Below are 22079 nucleotides of genomic sequence, written 5' to 3'. Positions count from 1 at the left end.
GTGGACGTCAAGGCTCTTTTTCCTTTGGGAATTTTAACTTGCTTTACTACTGTGTGTGACACAGATATGGCTACCTCATTGTGACTATAGGCCAGCCAAATGGGAAAGGGGACGGAATGAATCAAATTCCCCTTTTGATCACTCAACAGGAGGTCCGCAGGCACCAGGTCTCATTCTGTTAACTATCTCTGCTTCTCCAACTGCAGTCAATGATACACAGGGCCTGCTTGATGCTTGCAAGGGTCTCTCACCAAACACTGGAATTTTAATGGTCGGCTTCCTTGAGATGTCCCTGAGCTAGGTAAAAACACTCTGAGACAGTGTCTCTTCTACCTTGGCTCTATGCCTGGAGTGAATCTATGCTTCTTCCTCAGGTGGGACAAGAAGCCACAGCTCTTCACTGATTAAATCCCATGTCTGGTCCAAACTCACATCATAGTTTCTCCATCAACTTCTCCACAGCACGCTTTCAGAGCCAGGTTATCTTAGATCAGCACAAGACGCACTTCAGAGAGTGACATTCAAATCTGGCTATATAGTTGATACTGAGATCTTCAAAGCATGAAAACAGTTGAAAATTACATTGCTAAAACACTCTACAGATTATATGTATAGTAGAGCTTTCGAACCTACAAGTAATGTGAAATACCAAAATAGGTTGTTACTTTTCCTTTCTCCACTTCTCTCATTCTCTCTCTCTCACACACATATGCACACATTCTTTTTACATGTTAAGACAATTATATGAAAAACAGATAATAGATTTTTAAATAACATCTCAATATGCAGATCAAGCAAAACTCTACTTCCTGTATTTAAAACAAAAACACATAAATTACCCATCGGTTTCCCTATATTTGATATTATTGAATAATCTATAATTTGATTTTTTTTGTTTTTAATGGAGTTTTTACCTTTGACTGAAATACTTGCTTCAAACTTACTGAGAGTATAATTAACTTTTTCTTTCTTTTTTTGACCTCCTACTTTTAGATTTGGGTGGTGATGATTCAGAATCAGATGTGTTCACAGTAATGGATGTTACTTCCACCAATCCTGGTTGAAGGGGTTCCATTGATACCTAAATAACAACTTTTGCTTCAGGAGATAATCCTTCTAGCTGCTTAGGCTTCTTAAACATTTGATGACACTGGGTCTTGTGCTCCCTTTTCTCTTTGAAAGTTAAAAACTGTAGCCGACATTTGGAACACTGGTGAAAACTCTTTTCCTAGTGCCCTCGATGATGACATCTGTATGCTGTTGCAGTTTTAAAAATTTTGAGACAAAACGGGCAAAGTAAATTCTTAGTGTTACCATGGTATGCTCTGAAATGTGCATCCACATCTGCAAAAAATGATGATCTGTAACTGCAAACCTGGCATACATAGGGCATTTCACCAGGCTTATGATTGTCTTTCATGTGCTCTAAGAGAACCTGATCTGTCTCAAAGGACAACTCACAGATTTGACAGACTGCAGACGGCCCCTGGGGAGTGTGGACACTTTCAATGTGACACTGCAGCTGGAAGGGAGTAGGAAACTGGCGGAGGCAGTGCTGGCAGGTGGTGTGGTTTTTCCCACTGTCACCTCTCTGCCTCTCAAGTTCCAAATGGTGCTTCATGTGATTCATAAACTTGACATTTTTTAGAACTTTCAAGCAGCTGAGGCATTTAAAGGCTGTGTGGGTCTTCGGTTCTGGCTGCCCAATTCCTATATGCTTTCCATAGAAGAAGTCATAAGTAACACAATCAGATTTCCTTCTGTGGGATCAACAATATTGTCTGGACTTGCTAAATTTGGAAAATCAATTTTTGGTCAGTCCATTTTCCCCTAAAGGTCTTACAGGCTTGCAATGAATGTTGTCCTTTGGAAAAGGTGTTTGACAAGGTTCTCCATTCTGGACATGGCTTAGTGAGGTATGGACATGGTCTGGTGTGCTTTGCTGAGGAGTCACTGTATGAAAAATACCTGAAGGGGGAAAACCTAAAGAATGTTCCCCTATAATGCCATCACTGAGCTTAGGCCTTTTGGGATTTCTGCTATTTGTTTCACAAGGGGAAACTCGCTTTGATACATGAGGACTTTTATTCATATCTCCTGCAGAAACTGCTGCTTCTACTGGATGCTGCAATGAACTTGTGAAGGTAATCAAAGAAGAACATAACTCCTTCGAAAAGCTATTAGGCACTATTTGTGGCGAAATATTTTTATAATCAGCTTGAGACAAAGGTTCAATAACAATAGGACTATCTGTTGATCTTGATTCAGTCAGAAACTGGCAAGACAGTCTTTGCTTCTGATGTAGGAGTCACATGACTAACAGGCTGTAATTTGTGAGTGTTACCTTTCCTGAAGTGACCATACCTTTTTCTCCTTGAACAAGAACCTGGGGTAACTCTGTTCAGTAGGTTTGAAACGACTAGTTTTGAAGTTGAGGTCATCCCAACAAAGATCACATCAGCATCTTCATTTACATGTTCCACTCCAACCAAGATCAGTTCATCATTGTTATCATCTACTTGTTTGGTTTCTCCCTCACTTTTCCGTAGTTCTGGCTCTTGTTCTTCTTCACGTAAGATACATGGTAGTTCCATATTTTTAATACTTTTTTATTCTTAGAGGCTGTGGCTAGAAGTCCTAGTGCTTCCTTTATACAAACTGCCACATATAAACATACTACATATTACATAAAGTATAAACATACTACTATTAGTTAAATACAGAAAAAATGTGCTATTTATCTCCAAAACTCTAGAGTAGTTATAAACACCTTTATCTTACAGACAAAGACACTGAGTGTCAAAGAGACTCAAGGACAGCCGAAAAACCTATGATTACAAGTCTACATGGCTCTAGAATCATAGCTTTGTCTGATGTTCACTTTAGTATCTTGTATTTAAAAAAAATAAAAAATAAACCCAACACTACTGATCACTAGGTGAAATCATATGTAAATGACGAGTATTTTTACAAAAGCACTGTTGTACAGCATTTAGACACATGGACTTTGGAGTCAAAGAACATTAAGTTGGAATTCTAAGTTAACCACACACCAGTTGCATCTTCTTGGGTAAATTTCTAACTTTTAAATGCATTTCTGTATCTTAAAGACAAACATGCTTATTTCTTAGACTTAAGGTTAACAGCTCTTTTGAAAAGGCATCAGCTATTCAATGGCATCTTGTTTTGTAGGAAAATTTGAAGAAAATATATGTTAAATGCACATTACAACTGATTCACAAAATTCTAATTTCATAAATGTTAATAAAGAAAATAGGTAGCAAATTCAAAGTATAAAGTATCTATACATAGTTAACAAACAGCATAATTCAATGTCAAGCACTTAACACAGGCCTAGGAAATTGAGAATGAACTCTGTTGATAATCTCACCCCAATGCCACACTGATATATCCTAAATTTCTCCCTCTAAACCTGGCTAAACTTAAATCCAACAATGCTTCATCCTTTACTCCACAGGTCTCTTCCCCACATAGCAGGCAAAGTGATGCCAGTATTTCTTTCATACCAATATCAGACAGAGACATCACACACACACACCCGATATCCCTTATGAATACAGGTGAAAGAGTCCTCAACAAAATACTGGCAAACAAAATCTAACAGCATATAAAAAAGATTGTATACCATGATCATGTGGGATTTATGGAGGTATGCAAAGTTGGTTCATTATAGGAAAGTCAATCAACATTATGCCATTTTAAAACAATAAAACAAACAACACATCTGCCTGAAGGAAAAGCATTTCCCTGAATCTAGCACCTTTTCAAAACAGGGGTTAAAAAAACACTTAATAACTAAGAACAGATGAGAACTTTCTCAATCAAAGGGCACCTGTTAAAGACCCACAGCTAACATCATACTGAAGAATGAAAAACTGAAAGCTTTCCCTCTAACACTGGGAACAACACAAGGAAGTCTATTACACACTTTGGCTCAACATTATACTGGCAGTTCTATAACCAGAGCAATCAGGTAACAAAACGGAATTGTTTAAAAAAAACAACAACAACAAACCAGCCTTCAGAATGGAGAGGAAAAAGTCAAAGTATATTGGAGATAAAATACTTTTGTATACAGAAAATCTTGAAGACACCACAAGTATTAGAATTAATATAAAGCTTGCAGAATACAAGACAAATATTTTAAAAGTCAATCACATTTTATACAGTAGCAACAAATGTTGTTAAGTAAATACTTGAATCTACACTAGCATTAAAAAGAATACTTAGGAAGTCAGAAAGAGAAAGACAATATATTCTTTTTAATGGCTGTGTATATTGTGTATATGTACCATAGCTTTCTTATCATCTGTTGATGGACATCTAGGTTGTTTCCAGGTCCTGGCTATTATAAACAGTGCTGCGATGAACACTGGGGTACATGTGTCTCTTTCAATTCTGGTTTCCTCAGTGTGTATACCCAGCAATGGGACTGCTGGGTCATATGGCAGTTCTATTTGCATTTTTTAAGGAATTTCCTCACTGTTCTCCATATTGGCTGTACTAGTTTGCATTCCAACCAACAGTATAAGAGAGTTCCCTTTTCTCTGCACCCTCTGGAGCATTTATTGCTTGCAGACTTTATATGAATCAATTCTAATGAGATGGATGAAACTGGAGCCAATTATACACAGTGAAGTAAGCCAGAAAGAAAAACACCAATAGAGTATACTAACACATATATATGGAATTTAGAAAGTTGGTAATGATAACCCTGTATGCGAGACAGGAAAAGAGACACAGATGTATAGAACGGACTTTTGGACTCTGAGGGAGAGGGAGAGGGTGGGATAATTTGGGAGAATGGCACTGAAACATGTACACTATCATGTAAGAAACGAATCGCCAGGCTATGTTCGATGCAGGATACAGGATGCTTGGGGCTGGTGCACAGGGGTGATCCAGAGAGATGATATTGGGTGGGAGGTGGGAGGGGGGGTCAGGATTGGGAACTCATGTACACCCGTGGCGGATTCATGTCAACGTATGGCAAAACCAATACAGTATTGTAAAGTAAAATAAAGTAAAAATAAAAATTTAAAAAAAAAGAAAGAGAAAGACAAATATCGTATGGTATCACTTACCTGGACTCTAAAATATGCCACAAATAAACTTATCTATGAAAGAGAAACAGACTCACAGACATAGAGAGCAGACTATGTGATTACCAAGAGGGGAAAGGTGGGGCAGGGATAGATTGGGAACTGGTGATAAGTAGATGCAAACTATAATATATAGAATAGACAAACAAGATCATACTGTATAGCACAAAGAACTATATTCATAATCTGTGATGGAAAAGGGTATGAAAAAAATTGTGTGTGCATATGTGTGTGTTTACATATGAAGGAAAGGAAAGGACAACTGTTGGCAAGCATGTACAGAAACTGGATCCTTGTGTGTTATGGATAGATTTTAAAATGGTGCAACTGCTACAGAAAACAGTTTAACGGCTCCTCAAAAAATTGAAAAATAGAACTGACACATGATTCAGCAATTCCACTTCAGGATATAAATTCAAAACAAGTTAACATGGAGTCTTGAGATATTTGCACAGCCATGCTCACAGCAGCACGAATCACAACAACTAAGAGGTGGAAGCATCTAAATGTCCATCAAATGTGATATATACATACAATGAAACATTATTTAGCCATATAAAGAAAATTCTGTCACATGCTACAACATGCATGATCATTTCAGACATCAAGCCAAATGAAATAAGCCAGTCATACAAAAAGACAAATACTGTAAGTTTCTACTTTTATGAAATAGCTAACATAGTCAAGCAATAGAAAGGAAACAAAAAATAACGATGGAGTCCATGGTCTAGGTAAACAGGGAAGAAAAGAGGAGTTGTTATTTACTAGGACAGGTGATGGGTATAGAGTTTCAATTTTGCAAGATGAAAAGGTATAGAGATCTGTTTCATAACACTGTGATAAGGAATTCCCTGGTAGTTCAGAGGTTAGGACTCCACGGTTTCCTATCAGGGGCCTGGGTATGATTCTCAAACAGGGAGCTGTCATTCAAGCTGCACAGCACAGCTAAAACAATGACAACAACAACAAAACAACACTGTGACTATGTGTGTGTACATGTGTTAGTGACTCAGTTGTGCCCAATTTTGCATCCCCATGGACTAAAGCTCACCAGGTTCCCTTCTCCATGGGATTCTTCAGGCAAGAATACTGGAGTGGGTTGCCATTTCTTTCTCCAAAAGGCTGATAAAAGTGTGTGAAATACTATCATGAAAAAATAGTTAAAATGGTAAAAATTTGTTAGATGTTTTCTACAACAATTTAAAAAAAAAAAAGCATTTAACAACCAGGAAAGAATTTGAATAGACATTTCTGACTCTTTGCAACCCCATGGACTGTAGCCTATCAGGCTCCTCCATTTATGGGATTTTCCAGGCAAGAGTGCTGGAGTGGATTGCCATTTCCTTCTCACCGGGATCTTCCCGACCCAGGAATTGAACCCAGGTCTCCCACATTGCAGGCAGACACTTTACCTTCTGAGCTAGCAGGGAAGCCCCGAGCAAAATGTAAATCAGGCTCACTGAGATACTACTTCACACCCATACTGCTTCACACCCAATCAAAAAGAGGAATAATAACAAGTGCTGCAGAGGATGTGGAGAAAAGGAATCTTCAGATATTGTTGATGTAATTGCTGTAAAATAGTACAACCACTATTTGAAAATTGGTTTGTCAGTACCTCAAAAATTAAATATAGAGTAGCCATATGATGAAGCAATTTCACTCTTTCGTATATATCCGTAAAAAGTGAAAATGTTCAGTCCGTGCAAAATCAGTGTTCATAGCAACATTACTCACAATAGTCACAAAGAGTACACCATCCAAGTATTATCCATTAATTGACGAATGGATAAACAAACTGTGGTATATGCTCAAAATGGACTACATGGAAGCCATTTACCATATTCATATACCATATTCAGCCATAAAAATAAAACAAAAACATTCACTGCTATACAGCCATGAAATGGATGAATCTTGAAAATACACACACTAGGGGACTTTCCGGGAGATCCAGTGTTTAAGACTCTCCAAAGGTTCCATCCCTGGGCTTCCCACATGCCACAGAGCAAAATAAACAAATATTTTAAAAGAAAATATGACATCTGAATAAAGACACACACAAAGGTCACACATTGTATGTGGGAGAACTGTAGGTGGAAGAGAAGCAGGAAAGAGAAGCACTCTGTAATCCAAGTGAAACATTTTTTTCAAGGAGGAGGAAATGAACTACTCTGATAAAGGCTGCAAATAAATTAAATAAAACAACAACTAAAAATTGACCACTGAGTTAAACATTTGAAATTCACTTGTGGCCTTGACAAGAGTGGCTTTAAAGGAAAATGAGAGAACTTGAGATAACAAAGCCTATGAACAACTCTGCAGAGGTCTATAATAAGCAAATATGAAATAAAAGCAGCAGAAGCAGGATGTGTCACCAAAAGATGGATTTTTAACGAGAGGTCACATTATAGTCAGTCTGTTTGCTGATGAGAACCATCCAGAGAAACACAAAACTTAAACCAGGACAAAGAGGAGACTTGCTAGAATATCAAGAAATGAGTAGGTCTAGAACTGAGTAGATCAAGAACTGAGTAGATCAAGCCAGAGAGCACACATGCTAGAGAAAGCAACGGAAACCCACACCAGTACTCTTGCCTGGAAAATACCAGGGACGGAGAAGCCTGATGGGCCGCAGTCCATGGGCTTTTGAAGAGTCGGACACGACTGAGCGACTTCAATTTCACTTTTCACTCTCATTTATTGGAGAAGGAAATGGCAACCCACTCCAGTGTTCTTGCCTGGAGAATCCCAGAAATGGGGGAGCCTGGTGGGCTGCTGTCCATGGGATTGCTCAGAGTCGGACATGACTGAAGCGGCTTAGCAGAAGCAGCAGCACACAAGAAGAGTACACAAGCCAAATAATTTGCTCACAGTAACAGAACTGAGATGATACGAAAAAAAAGGCTGGCATGGTGGATTAATGGGTATGGTAACCAGCCTTCAAGTGAATCGAATCTCCTGATATTCCCATCCCTGTGTAGTTCTCTCTCAATCTATCACAGGGTTGACCTGTAAGACTAAGCAAATACAGAGTGAAGATGTGTAACATCTGAAAAAAGACTCTGCACTTTATCATGGGTGCAAGTGCTTTCCTGAATCACTCATTCTGAGAAAAGACAGCAGCCTCCACAAGAGAAGCCCCTTGGAGAGGCCCACAGAAGGAGGAACTGAGGCTCCATGAGTACAGCCAAGTGAGAGAGCTTAGATTCAAAAGCTAAGTCTTCAGAGGTTGCCAAGCCAGATAAAAGCTTGACCACTACCTCAGGAGAGATCCTAGGCCAAGAGATAACGAGTGTTAAGTTCTTTCAAACTATTCAATTTTGAGATAATATGTACAACACAATACCATTCACATCATACCTACACACAGAAGAGTTCTCCTATAAATACAGCAATAATTTAAACACACACACACACACACACACACACACACAAAAGCACCTAAAAACAGGAGTTGCCTGGCAGTCCAGTGGTTTGGTTAGGACTCAGCCCTCTCACTGCCAGGATCCTGTGTTCGAGCCCTGGTTGGGGAACTAATATCCTATGAAACCACATGTTGAGACCAAAACAAAACATGCTGTGAAGTTCAAAGCTGTACCAGCAAGATAAGTATCCAACACAGCTGTAGGCACAAGTTGCTGGGCATAGAGCTACGTATGATCATGTTTACTTGCATGAAATGAACTCAGATGGTCCCTAGTCCCCATCCAGTGGAGTTCACTTACTTAATAAAATAAAGCCCTTAAGCGTACAGAAATGAGCAAGTAATCCCACATAAACATGTTAAATCACAACACATTTTCTCTGAATGAACCACTTGATTCATTTGGCCATGCTGCTTGGCTTGTGGGGTCCCAGTTCCCTGACCAGAGATTGAATCCAGACCACTGCAGTGAAAGCCCAGAATCCTAATCATCAGGCCACCAGGGAACCCCCACACCTGCATTGCTTTGCTTTCCTAGCTAAAACCTTAGGATATGTGCATTCCCTATTTTAGCCTCACCAAATGGTAGGAGTCAGCTCTACACAGCTTAAGACCCATGGTGCTCTTACTTTTTTCTTTCAAGAAGGCAGGAGAAAGCAAGTCACCCTGCCTGTTTTTAAGGTTGCCACTCAGAAAGCTGCAAACCTGAAACCATGATTGCCCTGAAGTCAGCACCCACAATCAGGGTCAGGTAATCCCCAATCAGGAATATTCTCTCTCAACAGCAGTGTGTCAGCCCACGAATGAATGGAGAAAAACGGAAGGCAAGAAAGACACAACTTTGTCCCTTATTGCAAACATGTCTGTCACCTTACCTCAGGGGCCCACTAAAAACCTGAGCGCTTGAGACCTCCTAGGCAGGAAATGGTCACATCCTGGGGACGAGCAGAGGGAAAGGTCAGGATGAGTCACCTGTTTCAGGAACATTCTATACTCCCAGGCCCTACCTGGTCCTACCCTACGAATGCTGACCAGGCGTCTCACACTCAACCAGAGCAAGTGATTGAACTCCTTTTCCCTGAGCTTCTTCCTCCCACCTCCCTTCTTTCAGTAACAAACAAACAAATACCTCATCTGCCAACTTCCCGAACCAAAGGCCTGAATCTCGGGGGCCCCAGGGACGGGGCAGCCCTGGAGTCCGAGTAGAGGCAGAGGAAATAGGAAAACGACCAAAGCACCAGGGCAGTGAAGAGGCCACTAGATCGATTTTTTTTTCCCCCCCCTGCGGCTGCCTGGCTGTGCCTGGGTGCAGAACCGGGTTGGGCCGTGAAGATTTGTGTGTGTGTTTAAATACATTAGATTCCACAGGAGAGCTGGGTGTGGTGTCGGGGGCCAGGGGCCTAAGAGGCCCTTTGCACAAGCTGGCTTGTCCCACCCCCCGGGCAGGAATGCTGCTGGAGAGCAGAGGCCACCCAGACTAGAGAGGGGAGAGGGAGAAAGGAGCCTGGGGCCTGTGGGTCCTGCCGCACGCTCCCTCCTGAAGGCCCGCGGGCCCTCACCGGCCGCCCCACTGAGTAAGGTCCCGTGCGAGTGGGGACTCGAGAAACCCTCCCTTTAGCCTTCCGGCACTGCTTTGGCTGAACCACGCTCCAGTCCTTACTGGTCCCCGTTGGCGGAGGTGACAGAACTGTGTGCCGCTCACCTTTCCTAGGCAGTCCCTGGATTAAGCCTGAGGAGGCGAGCCTGAGGGCATGAGGCGAGCCTGAGGGGATGAGGCCTCCTCAGGTCTGGAGCGCCGCCTCAGCGCTCCCTACAGGCGTGTGGGCTGCCTCCGATGATTGGCTGCCAGGTGTCGGCGCCTGCAATCTGATTGGCCGCGAGGCCAAGTTGGGCGCATACGAGGGCGATGGACCCCCCCCACCCCCAAAAAAACACCCGCTGTGGGCGTGGTCAGGCTGAATTTGAATCTCAAGGGTCTTGGGTCAAGATTCCTCAGCTCACCATCGCGAAGAAAGAAAAAACAGATGGCACAGTCGCCAGGGCACAGGGCTGAGAATGGCCTCCGAGTCTACCAGGGGAGTCCAGTGATGGTGTCCAGCACTCATAGCCCTCAGGGGTGACCTCCCTTAAGCAAGTTCTTTGCTTAAGGAACTTGACCGTACAGTGGATCTTGAACACCCTTCTCTTGGAATCACATTTAAATCAATGCAGTGCAGCCTGCTGCTGTCTTTGCACAGCCTATTGTGAGCTGAGAATGAGCTTTACTTTTTCTTTTTCTTCTTCTTCTTCTTTTTTTTTTTTTTTTTTAATTTTAGAGCTTTACACTTTTAATGGCTGAGGAAAACCGAAAAGAATTTTATTTTCTGACCTGAAAATTGTGAGAAATTCAATGTTCGGAGTCCTTAAAGTTGGAACAGCGACTTTCCAGTTTCTTTGGTTATTATCAATGGCTGAAAACTTAATCACCAATGATCATATTCACAAAGGCTAAAAAAATTATTTTTTTCCCTTTACAGACTCTTTTTTAAATGCCCTGTTCTGCTAGAAGTCTCCTAGTAGTCATATGGGAGAATAAAGTTTTGGTTTTGTTACAATATTTTCCTATTATATTCATTTTTCATTCTTTACTAATTTCCTTCCTTCATATCACTATAAGATTGCTCTGTTGCTCATCTTTACAACTTCTTGAGATAACTATTTGTAACTCTCATTTCTCTTGTATCTAATGTTATACATTTACCTTAATTTGTTGTTGTTGTACAGTCCCTCAGTCATGTTGGACTCTTTGCAATGCCATGGACTGCATGCAGCACACCAGACTTCCCTGTCCTTCACTGTCTCCTGGAGTTTGCTCAAACTCATGTCCATTGAGTTGGTGATACCCTCCATACATCTCATCCTTCGCTGCCCACTTCTTCTCCTGCCCGCAGTCTTTCCCAGCATCGAGGTATTTTCCAATGACTTGGCTTTTTACATCAGGTGGCCAAACTACTGGATCATCAGATTCAGCGTCAGTCCTTTCAGTGAGTATTCAGAGTTGATTTTCCTTAGGATTGACTGGTTGGATCTTGCTGTCCAAGGGACTCTCAAGAGTCTTCTCCAACACCACAGTTCAAAAGCATCAATTCTTCGGCACTCCACCTTCTTTATGGTCCAGCTGTCACATCCATACATGACTGCTGGAAAAACCATAGCTGTGGCTAGATGGACTTTGTCAGCAAATAAATGTCTCTGATTTTTAATATGCTGTCTAGGTTTGTCATAGCTTTTATTCCAAGGGCCACATATCTTTTAAGCTGATGGCTACATTCACCATTCACTATCATTTTGGACCCCAAGAAAATAAAGTCTGTTATTGTTTCCATTGTTTCTCCATACAAATTTAACTGTGTCCCACAATTTTTGCGAATAGACTGTTCATTATCATTCACTTCCAAGTATATCCTAATATTCTCTTCTAAAGACAAGACTATATATTGCATGGGCTTCCCTGGTCACTCAACTGGTAAATCACTTTCCAGCCAATGCAAGAGACACAAGAGGCTTGGGTTCAATCTCAGGTCATGAGGATCCCCTGGAGAAAATAATGACAATCTGCTCCAGGATTCTTGCATGAAAATTCCATAGAGATATATATTATATATTAATATAGTTATTTATATTATTTTCCAAGTGAATGGCATTTAAAAAGATCTTTCACAGTAAATTTTTCATTATTGCATTACAGTCAGATGACACAATCTAAATATTATTGATCCTTTGTATTTGAAGATTTCCATTCAGTTAAGTATATTGTACTTCAGATTTCCATCTCAGTGAAGTCAAAATGAAGTGGGTGTTATGTAGAGAAAATACTTGCAATGTCTAAAATGTATATAAGTGAAATGACTTCCTTTATGCTTCACAATTATTCCAGCATCTTTCAGTAGGATAGCTTTAACTAAGTTCCAGGGTTTCCTAAAATTTTACCAGTTTTTTCACAAATGTTCTTTCCCAGTTTCATATTCCCATATAGGATATTGAACTGCATGAGGATATATAGCAAAAAGCTTACAGATACCTCCCTTAGCTTACTTTGGTCTATAGCAGTTTCTTAAACTTTCCTTGTTTTTCATGACTTTTGGCAATTTTCAGGAGTCCTTCAGGGACAGGTATTTTGCAGAGTGACTCTCTATATGGGTTTGGTATGTTTCTCCTGATTGCCCTGGGGTTTATATAATTTTAGAACTATACCTCCAAGGCAAAATATCTTTCTCATCACTTCCCATCAAGGATTCATACTATCAATACGACTTATCACTAGTTCTTCTGCTATAAAGTTGTCTCCTTCCTACTGACATATTCTGTTCTTGGAAACAAGCCACTAAATGCAGCCTACATTTAGGGAGGGGCATGGAATCTCATCTTGAGGAAAATATCTAAGAGATACACAAATTACTGAGTATACAAGTTAATTGAAACTCCTTTGTAAGGAAGATCTTGTCCTTCTAGCCATATCTTTTAATTTTAAATTAATTAAAGTAAAGATTTAATAGGTTTCCCAGTTTGTGCTAGTGGTAAAGTACCTGCCTGCCAATACAGGAGATATAAAAGATGTGGGTTCAGAGGAGCCTGGTGCACTGCACTGATGGGGTCGCAAAGCGTTGGACAGACTGAAGCCGCTGAATGCACTCAAAGATTTAATACCTCAGTCACACAGGCTACGTTTTAACATTTGCAAAGTGGCATATTAGACAAGAACATAGAAAATAGTTTTATTGAGAATTCCTTAGTGATCCAGTTATTAGAGATTTGTGCTTCTACTGCAGGGGGCAGAGAATCAATCCCTGGTTGAAGATCTAAGATCCCTTAATCCTCACAAAAAGGCCAAAGCAAACAAACAAACAAACAAACCTGCCAGATGAACACTCCATCTGAAAATTCAGATAAAGTATATAAACAGAACACCTCACAGAAAAGAAACATAAGTATTTATATATGTGAAAAGCTGATCATCCTTATTAGGGAATACATGTAAAATTTTTTTAAAAAATTCTATTCCTGCAGAAATGTCTGTGAATAGCACTGACATAGGTCATTGTTTTGCCAACCTTTCTTCTTTCAAATGTAATTCATATTAACACATGAAACTGCTTTAGCTCTGTCTCAAAAATTTGCCATTTTTACTATCATTCAGTTCAAATAATGTTTTTCCCATAACAATTTCTCTTAGGAGCAATAAGTTATTTAGGTTCAGAAGCAGGTGAAAGAGGAGCCTAAACCACAACATTAAAAAGGCTTGTGAATTACAGACATGCCACTTTTGCACTTTGGGTTCCTGGCAATTCTTACTCTATCCTCAGCCCGTTTGCTTTGATACTGCTTCATTTTCAAACTTTGGGAGTTCTGTACTCCTCAGTTTTCTTTCTGGGATTTTGTTTGGTCGTGCCACAGAACCTGTGGGATCTTAGTTCCACAACTAGGTGTTGAACACTGGCCATTGACAGTGAAAGCATCAAGTCCCAACAACTGAACCAACAGGGAATTCTCATTTTCTTTCTTTCTTTCAAATATTTATTCATTTACTTGGCTGCGCTTGTTTTCAGTTCCAGTACAAGGACCCTTCAATCTTCATTGTAGCAAGTGGGAGCAGGAATTTAAATTGTCACATGAGGTATTTTTAGTTGCAGTATGTGGGATCTAATACCCCGACCAAGGAATGAACTTGGACGTCCTAATATGGGAGCACCGAGTATTTCCACTGGACTACAGGGATGTCCTTCCCATCATCGAACCCAGGTCTCCCACATTGCAATTGAATCCCTTACTGTCTGAACCACCATAGCTTTGACTATAAGAATTTTGGTCAGCAGGCTGAGGTCTTAGCTTTTTTTTTTTTTTTTTTTTAATGCTGTCTATGTTTGCCATAGCTTTTCTTCCAAGGAGCTAGCTTCTTTTAATTTTGTGGCTACATTCACCATCCACAGTGATTTTGGAGTTCAAGAAAATAAAATCTGCTGTTATTTTCAAATTTTCACCATTTCTTTGCCATAAACTGATGGGACCAGATGTAGTGAATTTCATTTTTTGAAATTTGAGTTTTAAGCCACTCTTTCACTCTCCTCTTTTGCCATCCTCAAGAGGTTCTTCATTTTCTGCCATTAGGGTGGCATCATATGCATATCTGAGGTTGTCGCTATTTCTCCCAGCAATCTTGATTTCAGATTGTGCTTCACCTACCCCAGTGTTTTCCATGATGTACTCTATATTTAACTTAAATAAGCAGGGCAACAGTATATAATCCTGACGTACTCCTTTCCCTATTTGCAACCAGTCCCTTGTTCCATGTCCAGTTCTACCTGTTGCTGGTGTTTCCATCTCTTTAAGAATTTCCAGAGTTTGTTGTGGTTCACACAGGCAAAGGTCTCATCACTTCGTGGAAAATAGATGAAGAAACAATGGAAACAGTGACAGAATTTATTTTCTTGAGCTCCAAAATCACTACAGATGGTGACTGCAGCCACGAAATTAAAAGATGCTTGCTCCTTGGAAGAAAAGCTGTGACAAATCTAGAAAGCATATGAAAAAGCAGAGACATTACTTTGCCAACAAAGGTCCATGTAGTCCAGGCTATTGTTCTCCCACTAGTCACGTATGGATGTGAGCGTTGGAGCATAAAGATGGCTGAGCACCAAAGAATTGATGCTTTTGAACTGTTGTGTTGGTGAAGATTCTTGAGTGTCTGTTGGACTGGCAGTGAGATCAAGCTAGTCAGTCCCACAGGAAATCATCACTGAATAGTCACTGTAAGGAACGCTACTGAAAGTGAAGCTCCAATACTTTGACCACCTTATGGGGAGAGCAGACTCGTTAGAATACACCTTAAGCTGGAAAAATTTGAAAGAAGGAGGAGAGGACGACAGAAAATGAGATGGTTGGATGGTATCATACACTCAACGGACTTGAGCTTGAGCAAGCTCCAGGAGATGGTGAAGGACAGAGAAGCCTGGTGTTCCGCAGTCCATGGGATCACAAAGAGTGAACACAACTGCCCAACAACAAATTATTATTTGTCTTGCTTGATGTTTCTCTTGTTTCTGCAGCTTTTCACTTCTAATTAAATTTGTTCTTTGAAACTCATGGAAGGTCTAGGACCAAAAATTTTTCTAGAAATAAGAGAGTACATTGGTGGTGGTTGGGCAGGGGATGGTCTACACTGGGAAAGCCCTGCAGGGTCCTGCTCAGTTATATGATGAAGCAGACTGACAATGCCAATTGTTCAGTAGAAATGGAAATGCCAATACTGCTAGTAGAAATACACATTGCTTCAATCAGTTTCAAAAAAGCATTTGACTGTACCTGCATGTTAGAATGGCTCAGTCAGTTACATCTGCATGCAATTGAAGAGACCTTGGTTTGAACCCTGGGTAAGGAAAATCCTCTGGAGAAGAAAAATGCCAACCCATTGTTGTATTCTTGCCTGGGAAATCCTATGGACAGTGGAGCCTGGTTGGTTAGTCTATGGGGTTGTAACAGTTAAATAACACTTAGCAAGTAAACCACTACCAGATGCATTGTCAGAAAATTTCATGTCTAGACACATAGATACAACTATTTTAAAGAAATTACAATGAGTTAGTATACTGTATTGGTGTTTTTCTTTCTGGCTTACTTCACTCTGTATAATCGGCTCCAGTTTCATCCATCTCATCAGAACTGATTCAAATGAATTCTTTTTAACGGCTGAGTAATACTCCATTGTGTATATGTACCACAGCTTTCTTATCCATTCATCTGCTGATGGACATCTAGGTTGTTTCCTAACACATATATATGGAATTTAGGAAGATGGCAATGACGACCCTGTATGGAAGACAGGGAAAGAGACACAGATGTGTATAACGGACTTTTGGACTCAGAGGGAGAGGGAGAGGGTGGGATGATTTGGGAGAATGACATTCTAACATGTATACTATCATGTGAATTGAATCGCCAGTCTATGTCTGACGCAGGATGCAGCATGCTTGGGGCTGGTGCATGGGGATGACCCAGAAAGATGTTATGGGGAGGGAGGTGGGAGGGGGGTTCATGTTTGGGAATGCATGTAAGAATTAAAGATTTTAAAATTTAAAAAATAAAAAAATAAATAAATAAATAAATAAATAAATAAATAAATAAAATAAAAAAAAAGAAATTAAAAAAAAAAAAGAAATTACAATGAAAGACACAAAAAATGTTCATAGGCAGCTTATTCAAAGAGGAAAAATAAGAGCCTTAAATTTCAGGCACAGTAAAATGGACATATAAGACTATGACAATTCATCCGAGGGAATTCTACCCAGCAATCAAAAAAGAATATTCCACAGCAACATACAATAAGAATGCATCTCACTTATTTAAAGGAAGACCAAGACCAGGGGAACAGAAAGTCTATTGTGTAATATTATTTATTTAAAATTTGAAACAAAGAAAAATGAATCCCTGGCGCTAGAGTTCAGAGAAGTCGTTACTTTGAGGGGCAGAGAGTGGCCAGTAAGGAATATGAAGATTTCAAAGCTACTTGACAGAAGAAAGAGGAAACAAATACAATCTCAGTTACAATAAAGCCAGAGTTTATTTACTTAGGCTCCAAAATAACCGTAGATGGTTACTGATGCCATGAAATTAAAAGATGCTCACTCCTTGGAAGAAAAGTTGTGACAAAGCTAGACAGTGTATTAAAAAAGAGAGATTACTTTGCCAACATATGTCCATAAAGTCAAATGTATGGTTTTTCCAGTAGTCAGATACAGATGGAGGAGCTGCACCATAAAGAAGTCTGAGTGCTGAAGAACTGATCTTTTCAAACTGTGGTGCTGGAGAATGGAGAAGATTCTTGAGAGTCCATTGGACTGCAAGGAGATCCAACCAGTCAATCCTAAGGGAAATCAACGCTAAATATTCAGTGGAAAAACTGATGCTGAAGCTCCAATACTTTGGCCTCCTGATGGGAAGAGTCAACTCATTGGGAAAACAAAACAAAACAAAACACTTGACACTGGGAAATATTGAAGGCAGGAGCAGAAGGCATGACAGACGACAGGATGGTTCGATGGCATCAGCAACCCAATGGAATGAGTTTGAGCAAGCTTCAGGAGATGGTGATGGACAGGGACGCCTGGCATGCTGAAGTTCATAGGGTCAAAGGGACTCAGACACGACTGAGCAACTGAACAACAAAAGCCAGGCAGGGTCTTTAACATACAGCTGGCTGAACCTCAGTGGGGCTTTTTTGAATTTCTGGAGGTGGCTAGAACATAATTTTTTCGCCAAATCCCTTGCTGCACCATGTCTGGAATATTTTGTGTTCATAGACAATCTTTTTTGTGGTTTTTCTGGGTGGCACTTAGGAGTCAGTGTTCCTCACAATGATGGATGCTGTCTCTCTCAGTCCCAGCTGAACTGAACTTTGGAGCATGACCTCTGTTTCAGAAGGCAATCCTCCCAAGTGCTCTGGCTGTTTTAATCACTGATGATTCTTGGTTTGGTTCTCTGTCTTTTCCTTCATGTTCAAACTTTGTAGCCAGCACTCGCAACATGGAAAGACCCTCCTGTTCCAGTTCCTCCAAGCGTGATTTACAAAGGATGTCACCTATTTGAACATTTTGAGGCAAATCAGACAAACAAATTGTTCATGTTTTCATGCCATGTTCTAAAATACGCCTCTACATTGGCAAAGGCTGACAATCTGTAACTGCAAACACGGCAGACATAGGGCATTTTGCCAGGTTTGTGACTGTCCTTCATGTGCTGCAAGAGAACCTGATCTGTTTTGAAGGACAGTTCACAGATATTAGAGACATGGAGGGCTCCCAGGTAGCATGGGCACTTTCAATGTGGCACTGCAGCTGGAACAAGGTGTGAAACTGACAGTGGCAGTGCTGGGAGGTAGTGTAGATTTCTCAGCTGTCACCCTTCTGCCTCTCAAGCTCTAGATGGTTCCTCAGGTGGGTCATAAACTTGACATATTTTAGAACACTCAAGCAGCTGAGGCTTTTAAAGGTGGTGTGAGTCTTCTGTTCTGGCTGCCATCTCTTGTATGCTGCCAGAGTAAAAGCCATCAAATAACATTTACTCTCATCAGTAAATTTGATCCCAGATTTACTTTCATGGCATCAACAGTCTTGCTCTGATGTGCAAGAGTCAAAAGGTCCCTTTTCTCCAGTCCTTACAAACTACATGATCCTTCTGGATCCATAAGACAGAAGCATGCCTGGTCATTGCCATGAGTCTGTGAAAATGATGCCCCACCATGAACATGGCTTGGTAAGGTTGGGGAATCTTCCAAGGTCATAAACATGTTTTTCCAGAAGAGATACCTGGAGGGGCCATGGTGGAGGCAGGTCCCCCTGGGATTCCATCACTGAGTTTGGGTCTTCTGGGATTCCCACTGCTAAATTTCACATCTGAAGTGGGACACCACTTTGATTTAAGAGGGCTTTCATCCTTGCCTCCTAATGAGAGAATGGCTCTAGAAAGACAGTGAGGATGCAGAGAGAGCAATTCTGAATTGTGAAGGACAGTTTCCGGAGAGTTCGTTTTCTAATCAGGTTTAGATGAAGGCTCAGAAATAATAGAACTGCCTCTTCCTCCCCATACACACTGAGAAGCTGGTGATAGGGCAGCTGGCTCTGATGCTGAGGTCCTAAGATTTGTAGGTTGCCACGTGCAGGAGGGATCCTGACTCACGTGGTCCTCCATTCTTTTTGAAGATGAGTCCCTGGTCCTCTCTTCAGAACGTTAGAAATGACTGGCTTTGAACTTGAAATCACACTGACAAAGAAGGTTTCAGCATCCTCATTGATGTGCTCCACTCCAACAAAGATGACCTCAGCATCGTCATTGTCCTCATCTCTGGATTTGGACATGGCGGTCTTTTTCTTGAGTTGTGGTGATTTTTGTGCTTCCTCACACGGGAAGAGATGGGCCATATTGCAATCACTTTTGGCTTCAAGTGGCCCCTGCTAGTGTTTTTTTCCACCTAAAAGCAATCACCAGACAAGGTCATCCTCTCTGATCTCAGGTTCACTCTCTGGGGTTTCAGTAAACCCTTCGTTGTTCACCAAGAATATTAAATGGAAAACTCCAGAAATATATAACTTATGCATTTTAATCTGCAGGTAATTCTGAGGAGTGTTTTTGGAATCTCACACCATCCTGCTTCCTCCTGCCCAGAATGTGAATCGTTCCTTAGTCCTGAACACCACACGCATCTGTCACTCGGTTACCACAATGACTGTTGAGATGCTACAGGGCTTGTGACCAAGTCATCCTTATTTTACTCAATAATGACCCCAAACCATAAGTGGAGTGATGCTGTCCATTTAGATATGCCAGTGAAAGTCCATTAAGTGCTACCTTTAAGTGAAAAGATCGAAGTTCTCGATCGAAGTTCTCAATTTGATATAAAAAGAGAAAGGAAAAATGTATGCTGAGGTTGCTAATATCTGTGGTGAATGTGAAGAAGAGAAAATAAATCTGGGTTGGTTTTGCTGTCACACCTCAAACTGCAAAAGGTATGGACACAGAGTGTAGTAAGTGCTAAGTCAGGGTGAAAAAAAATCACTCAATTAATACAGTAATATATTTTACATAGCGGCTACAGCCACACAAGTTTTATAAAAGTATATTGTTATAATTGTTCTGTGTTATTATTACACCTTCCCTAGTGGCTCAGATGGTAAAGTGTCTGCCTATAATTCGGGAGAGCCAGGTTCAATCCCTGGGTCAGGAAGATCCTCTGAAGAAGGAAATGGCAATCCAGTCCAGAATTCTTGCCTGGGAAATCCCATGGACAGAGGAGCATAACAAGCTGCAGTCCATGGGGTCGCAAAGAGTTGGACACGACTGAACGACTTCACTTTCACTTTCCTGTTATCGTTAGGCAGTAGCCGATCTCTTACAGCGCCTGTATAAAATAAACTGCATCACAGGTATGTTTGTATAGAAGAAACTTTGTGTATATAGAGTTTGATACTGTGTGACATTACCGATGTCTGCTGGAGGTCTCGAAACTTATTCTTTGCTGATAAGTGGTGATGATTATATTTCTTTCAAAAGACAAAATTAGTACCTGATTTAGTCATTGGCTGAAACATTGAGATAACTATTAACACCCCTTGGCATAAGGAAACATCTAAAGATTTTAAAATTTAAAAAATAAAAAACTAAAATTAAAAAAAAAAAAGGAAACATCTCAAACTCAGTTAAGTGACATGACCGTTTTAAACTTCCTTCTCCAGTCACCACTTTTGCCTTGTCTCCCCATGGTGGCCCCAGTGTTCCTGTTTAACTCTGCAGGAGAGCTGGTAGGCACCATTTTGCTTATAGATCTACAATCTCATTCAGAAATGCTGACCAACAGAAAATGTCCAAAAGAGCCCCCAGCTGTCCCTTGGGGGTGCCTCTCACTCCCTCCACTCTCTGAGTCCGAAAGGCACCATAGTCTATGCATGGATCAAAAAAATACGTATTTTTTGCAGGTTTTTTCAAGCCTTTATTTTTTATTTTTATTTTTTTTTCAAGCCTTTATTTTTAAGAGCAGTTTTATGTTTACAAGAGAAATGAAAGTGCAGAGATTTACCATATAGAAGGAAGATTTCCTCTTCCTCCACACATGCATCATCTTCCCCAGGATCAGTATCACTCACAAGATGTTTTTTACCAAGGATGAACCCACACTGACTCATTATCATCACCCAAAGTCCACAATTTACCTTAGGACCCACTCTTGGCTTTGTATTTGCTATGGGTTTGGGCAAATGTATAAAAATCCCATGGAAGGAGGAGCCCGGTGGGCTGCAGTCCATGGGGTCACTAGGAGTTGGACATGACTGAGTGACTTCCCTTTCACTTTTCATTTTCAAGCATTGGAGAAGGAAATGGCAAGCCACTCCAGTGTTCTTGCCTGCAGAATCCCAGGGACAGCAGAGGCTGGTGGGCTGCCGTCTATGGGGTCGCACAGAGTTGGACACGACTGCAGCGACTTAGCAGCAGCAGCAGCATAATAGCACATATGCATCATTATAACATCATACAAATTATTTTCACTTTCTAAAATTTATCTGTATTCTATGTCTTCATCCCTCTCCTATTTCCTCTGGAAACCACTGAATTTTTTATTGTCTTCATGGTTTTGCCTTTTCCTGAAGGTAATATCGTTTGAGTCATATGGGATGCATCCTTTACAGATTGCCTTCTTTTACTTAGTGATATGCATTTCAGTTTCCTGTATATCTTTTTATGGCTTAAGAGCTCATTTCTTTTTAGCTCTAAGTAATGTTCCACTGTGGTTAGACCACAGTTTATCCCTTTATCTACTGTAGGGCATCTTTGTTGCTTCCAAGTTTTGGCAATTATAAACAAAGCTACTATAAATAGACATGTGCATTTTTGTGTGGACATAAGTTTTTCAGTCTTTTAGATAAAAACCAAGGAACATGACCGTTGGATTCTAAGGGTATGTTCAGTTTTGTGAGAGATTGCTATATTGTCTTCTAAAATGGGTGTAG

At 40.5% G+C, this 22079-nt stretch overlaps 3 pseudogenes; 1 reads left to right on the top strand and 2 right to left on the bottom strand.

The window, feature by feature from the left end:
• LOC132659081 (testis-specific Y-encoded protein 1-like) overlaps nt 1–22079 on the top strand; it is a 370693-nt pseudogene that overhangs the window by 11952 nt on the left and 336662 nt on the right.
• Nucleotides 1269–2594, bottom strand: LOC132658976 (zinc finger protein 280B-like; annotated as a pseudogene).
• Nucleotides 17819–19499, bottom strand: LOC132658877 (zinc finger protein 280A-like; annotated as a pseudogene).

Source organism: Ovis aries, chromosome Y (genome assembly GCF_016772045.2).
Source record: "Ovis aries strain OAR_USU_Benz2616 breed Rambouillet chromosome Y, ARS-UI_Ramb_v3.0, whole genome shotgun sequence".
Classification (NCBI taxonomy): domain Eukaryota; kingdom Metazoa; phylum Chordata; class Mammalia; order Artiodactyla; family Bovidae; genus Ovis; species Ovis aries.
Note: the sequence above shows the minus strand (reverse complement) of the source record. Positions and strands in the feature narration are given on the sequence as shown.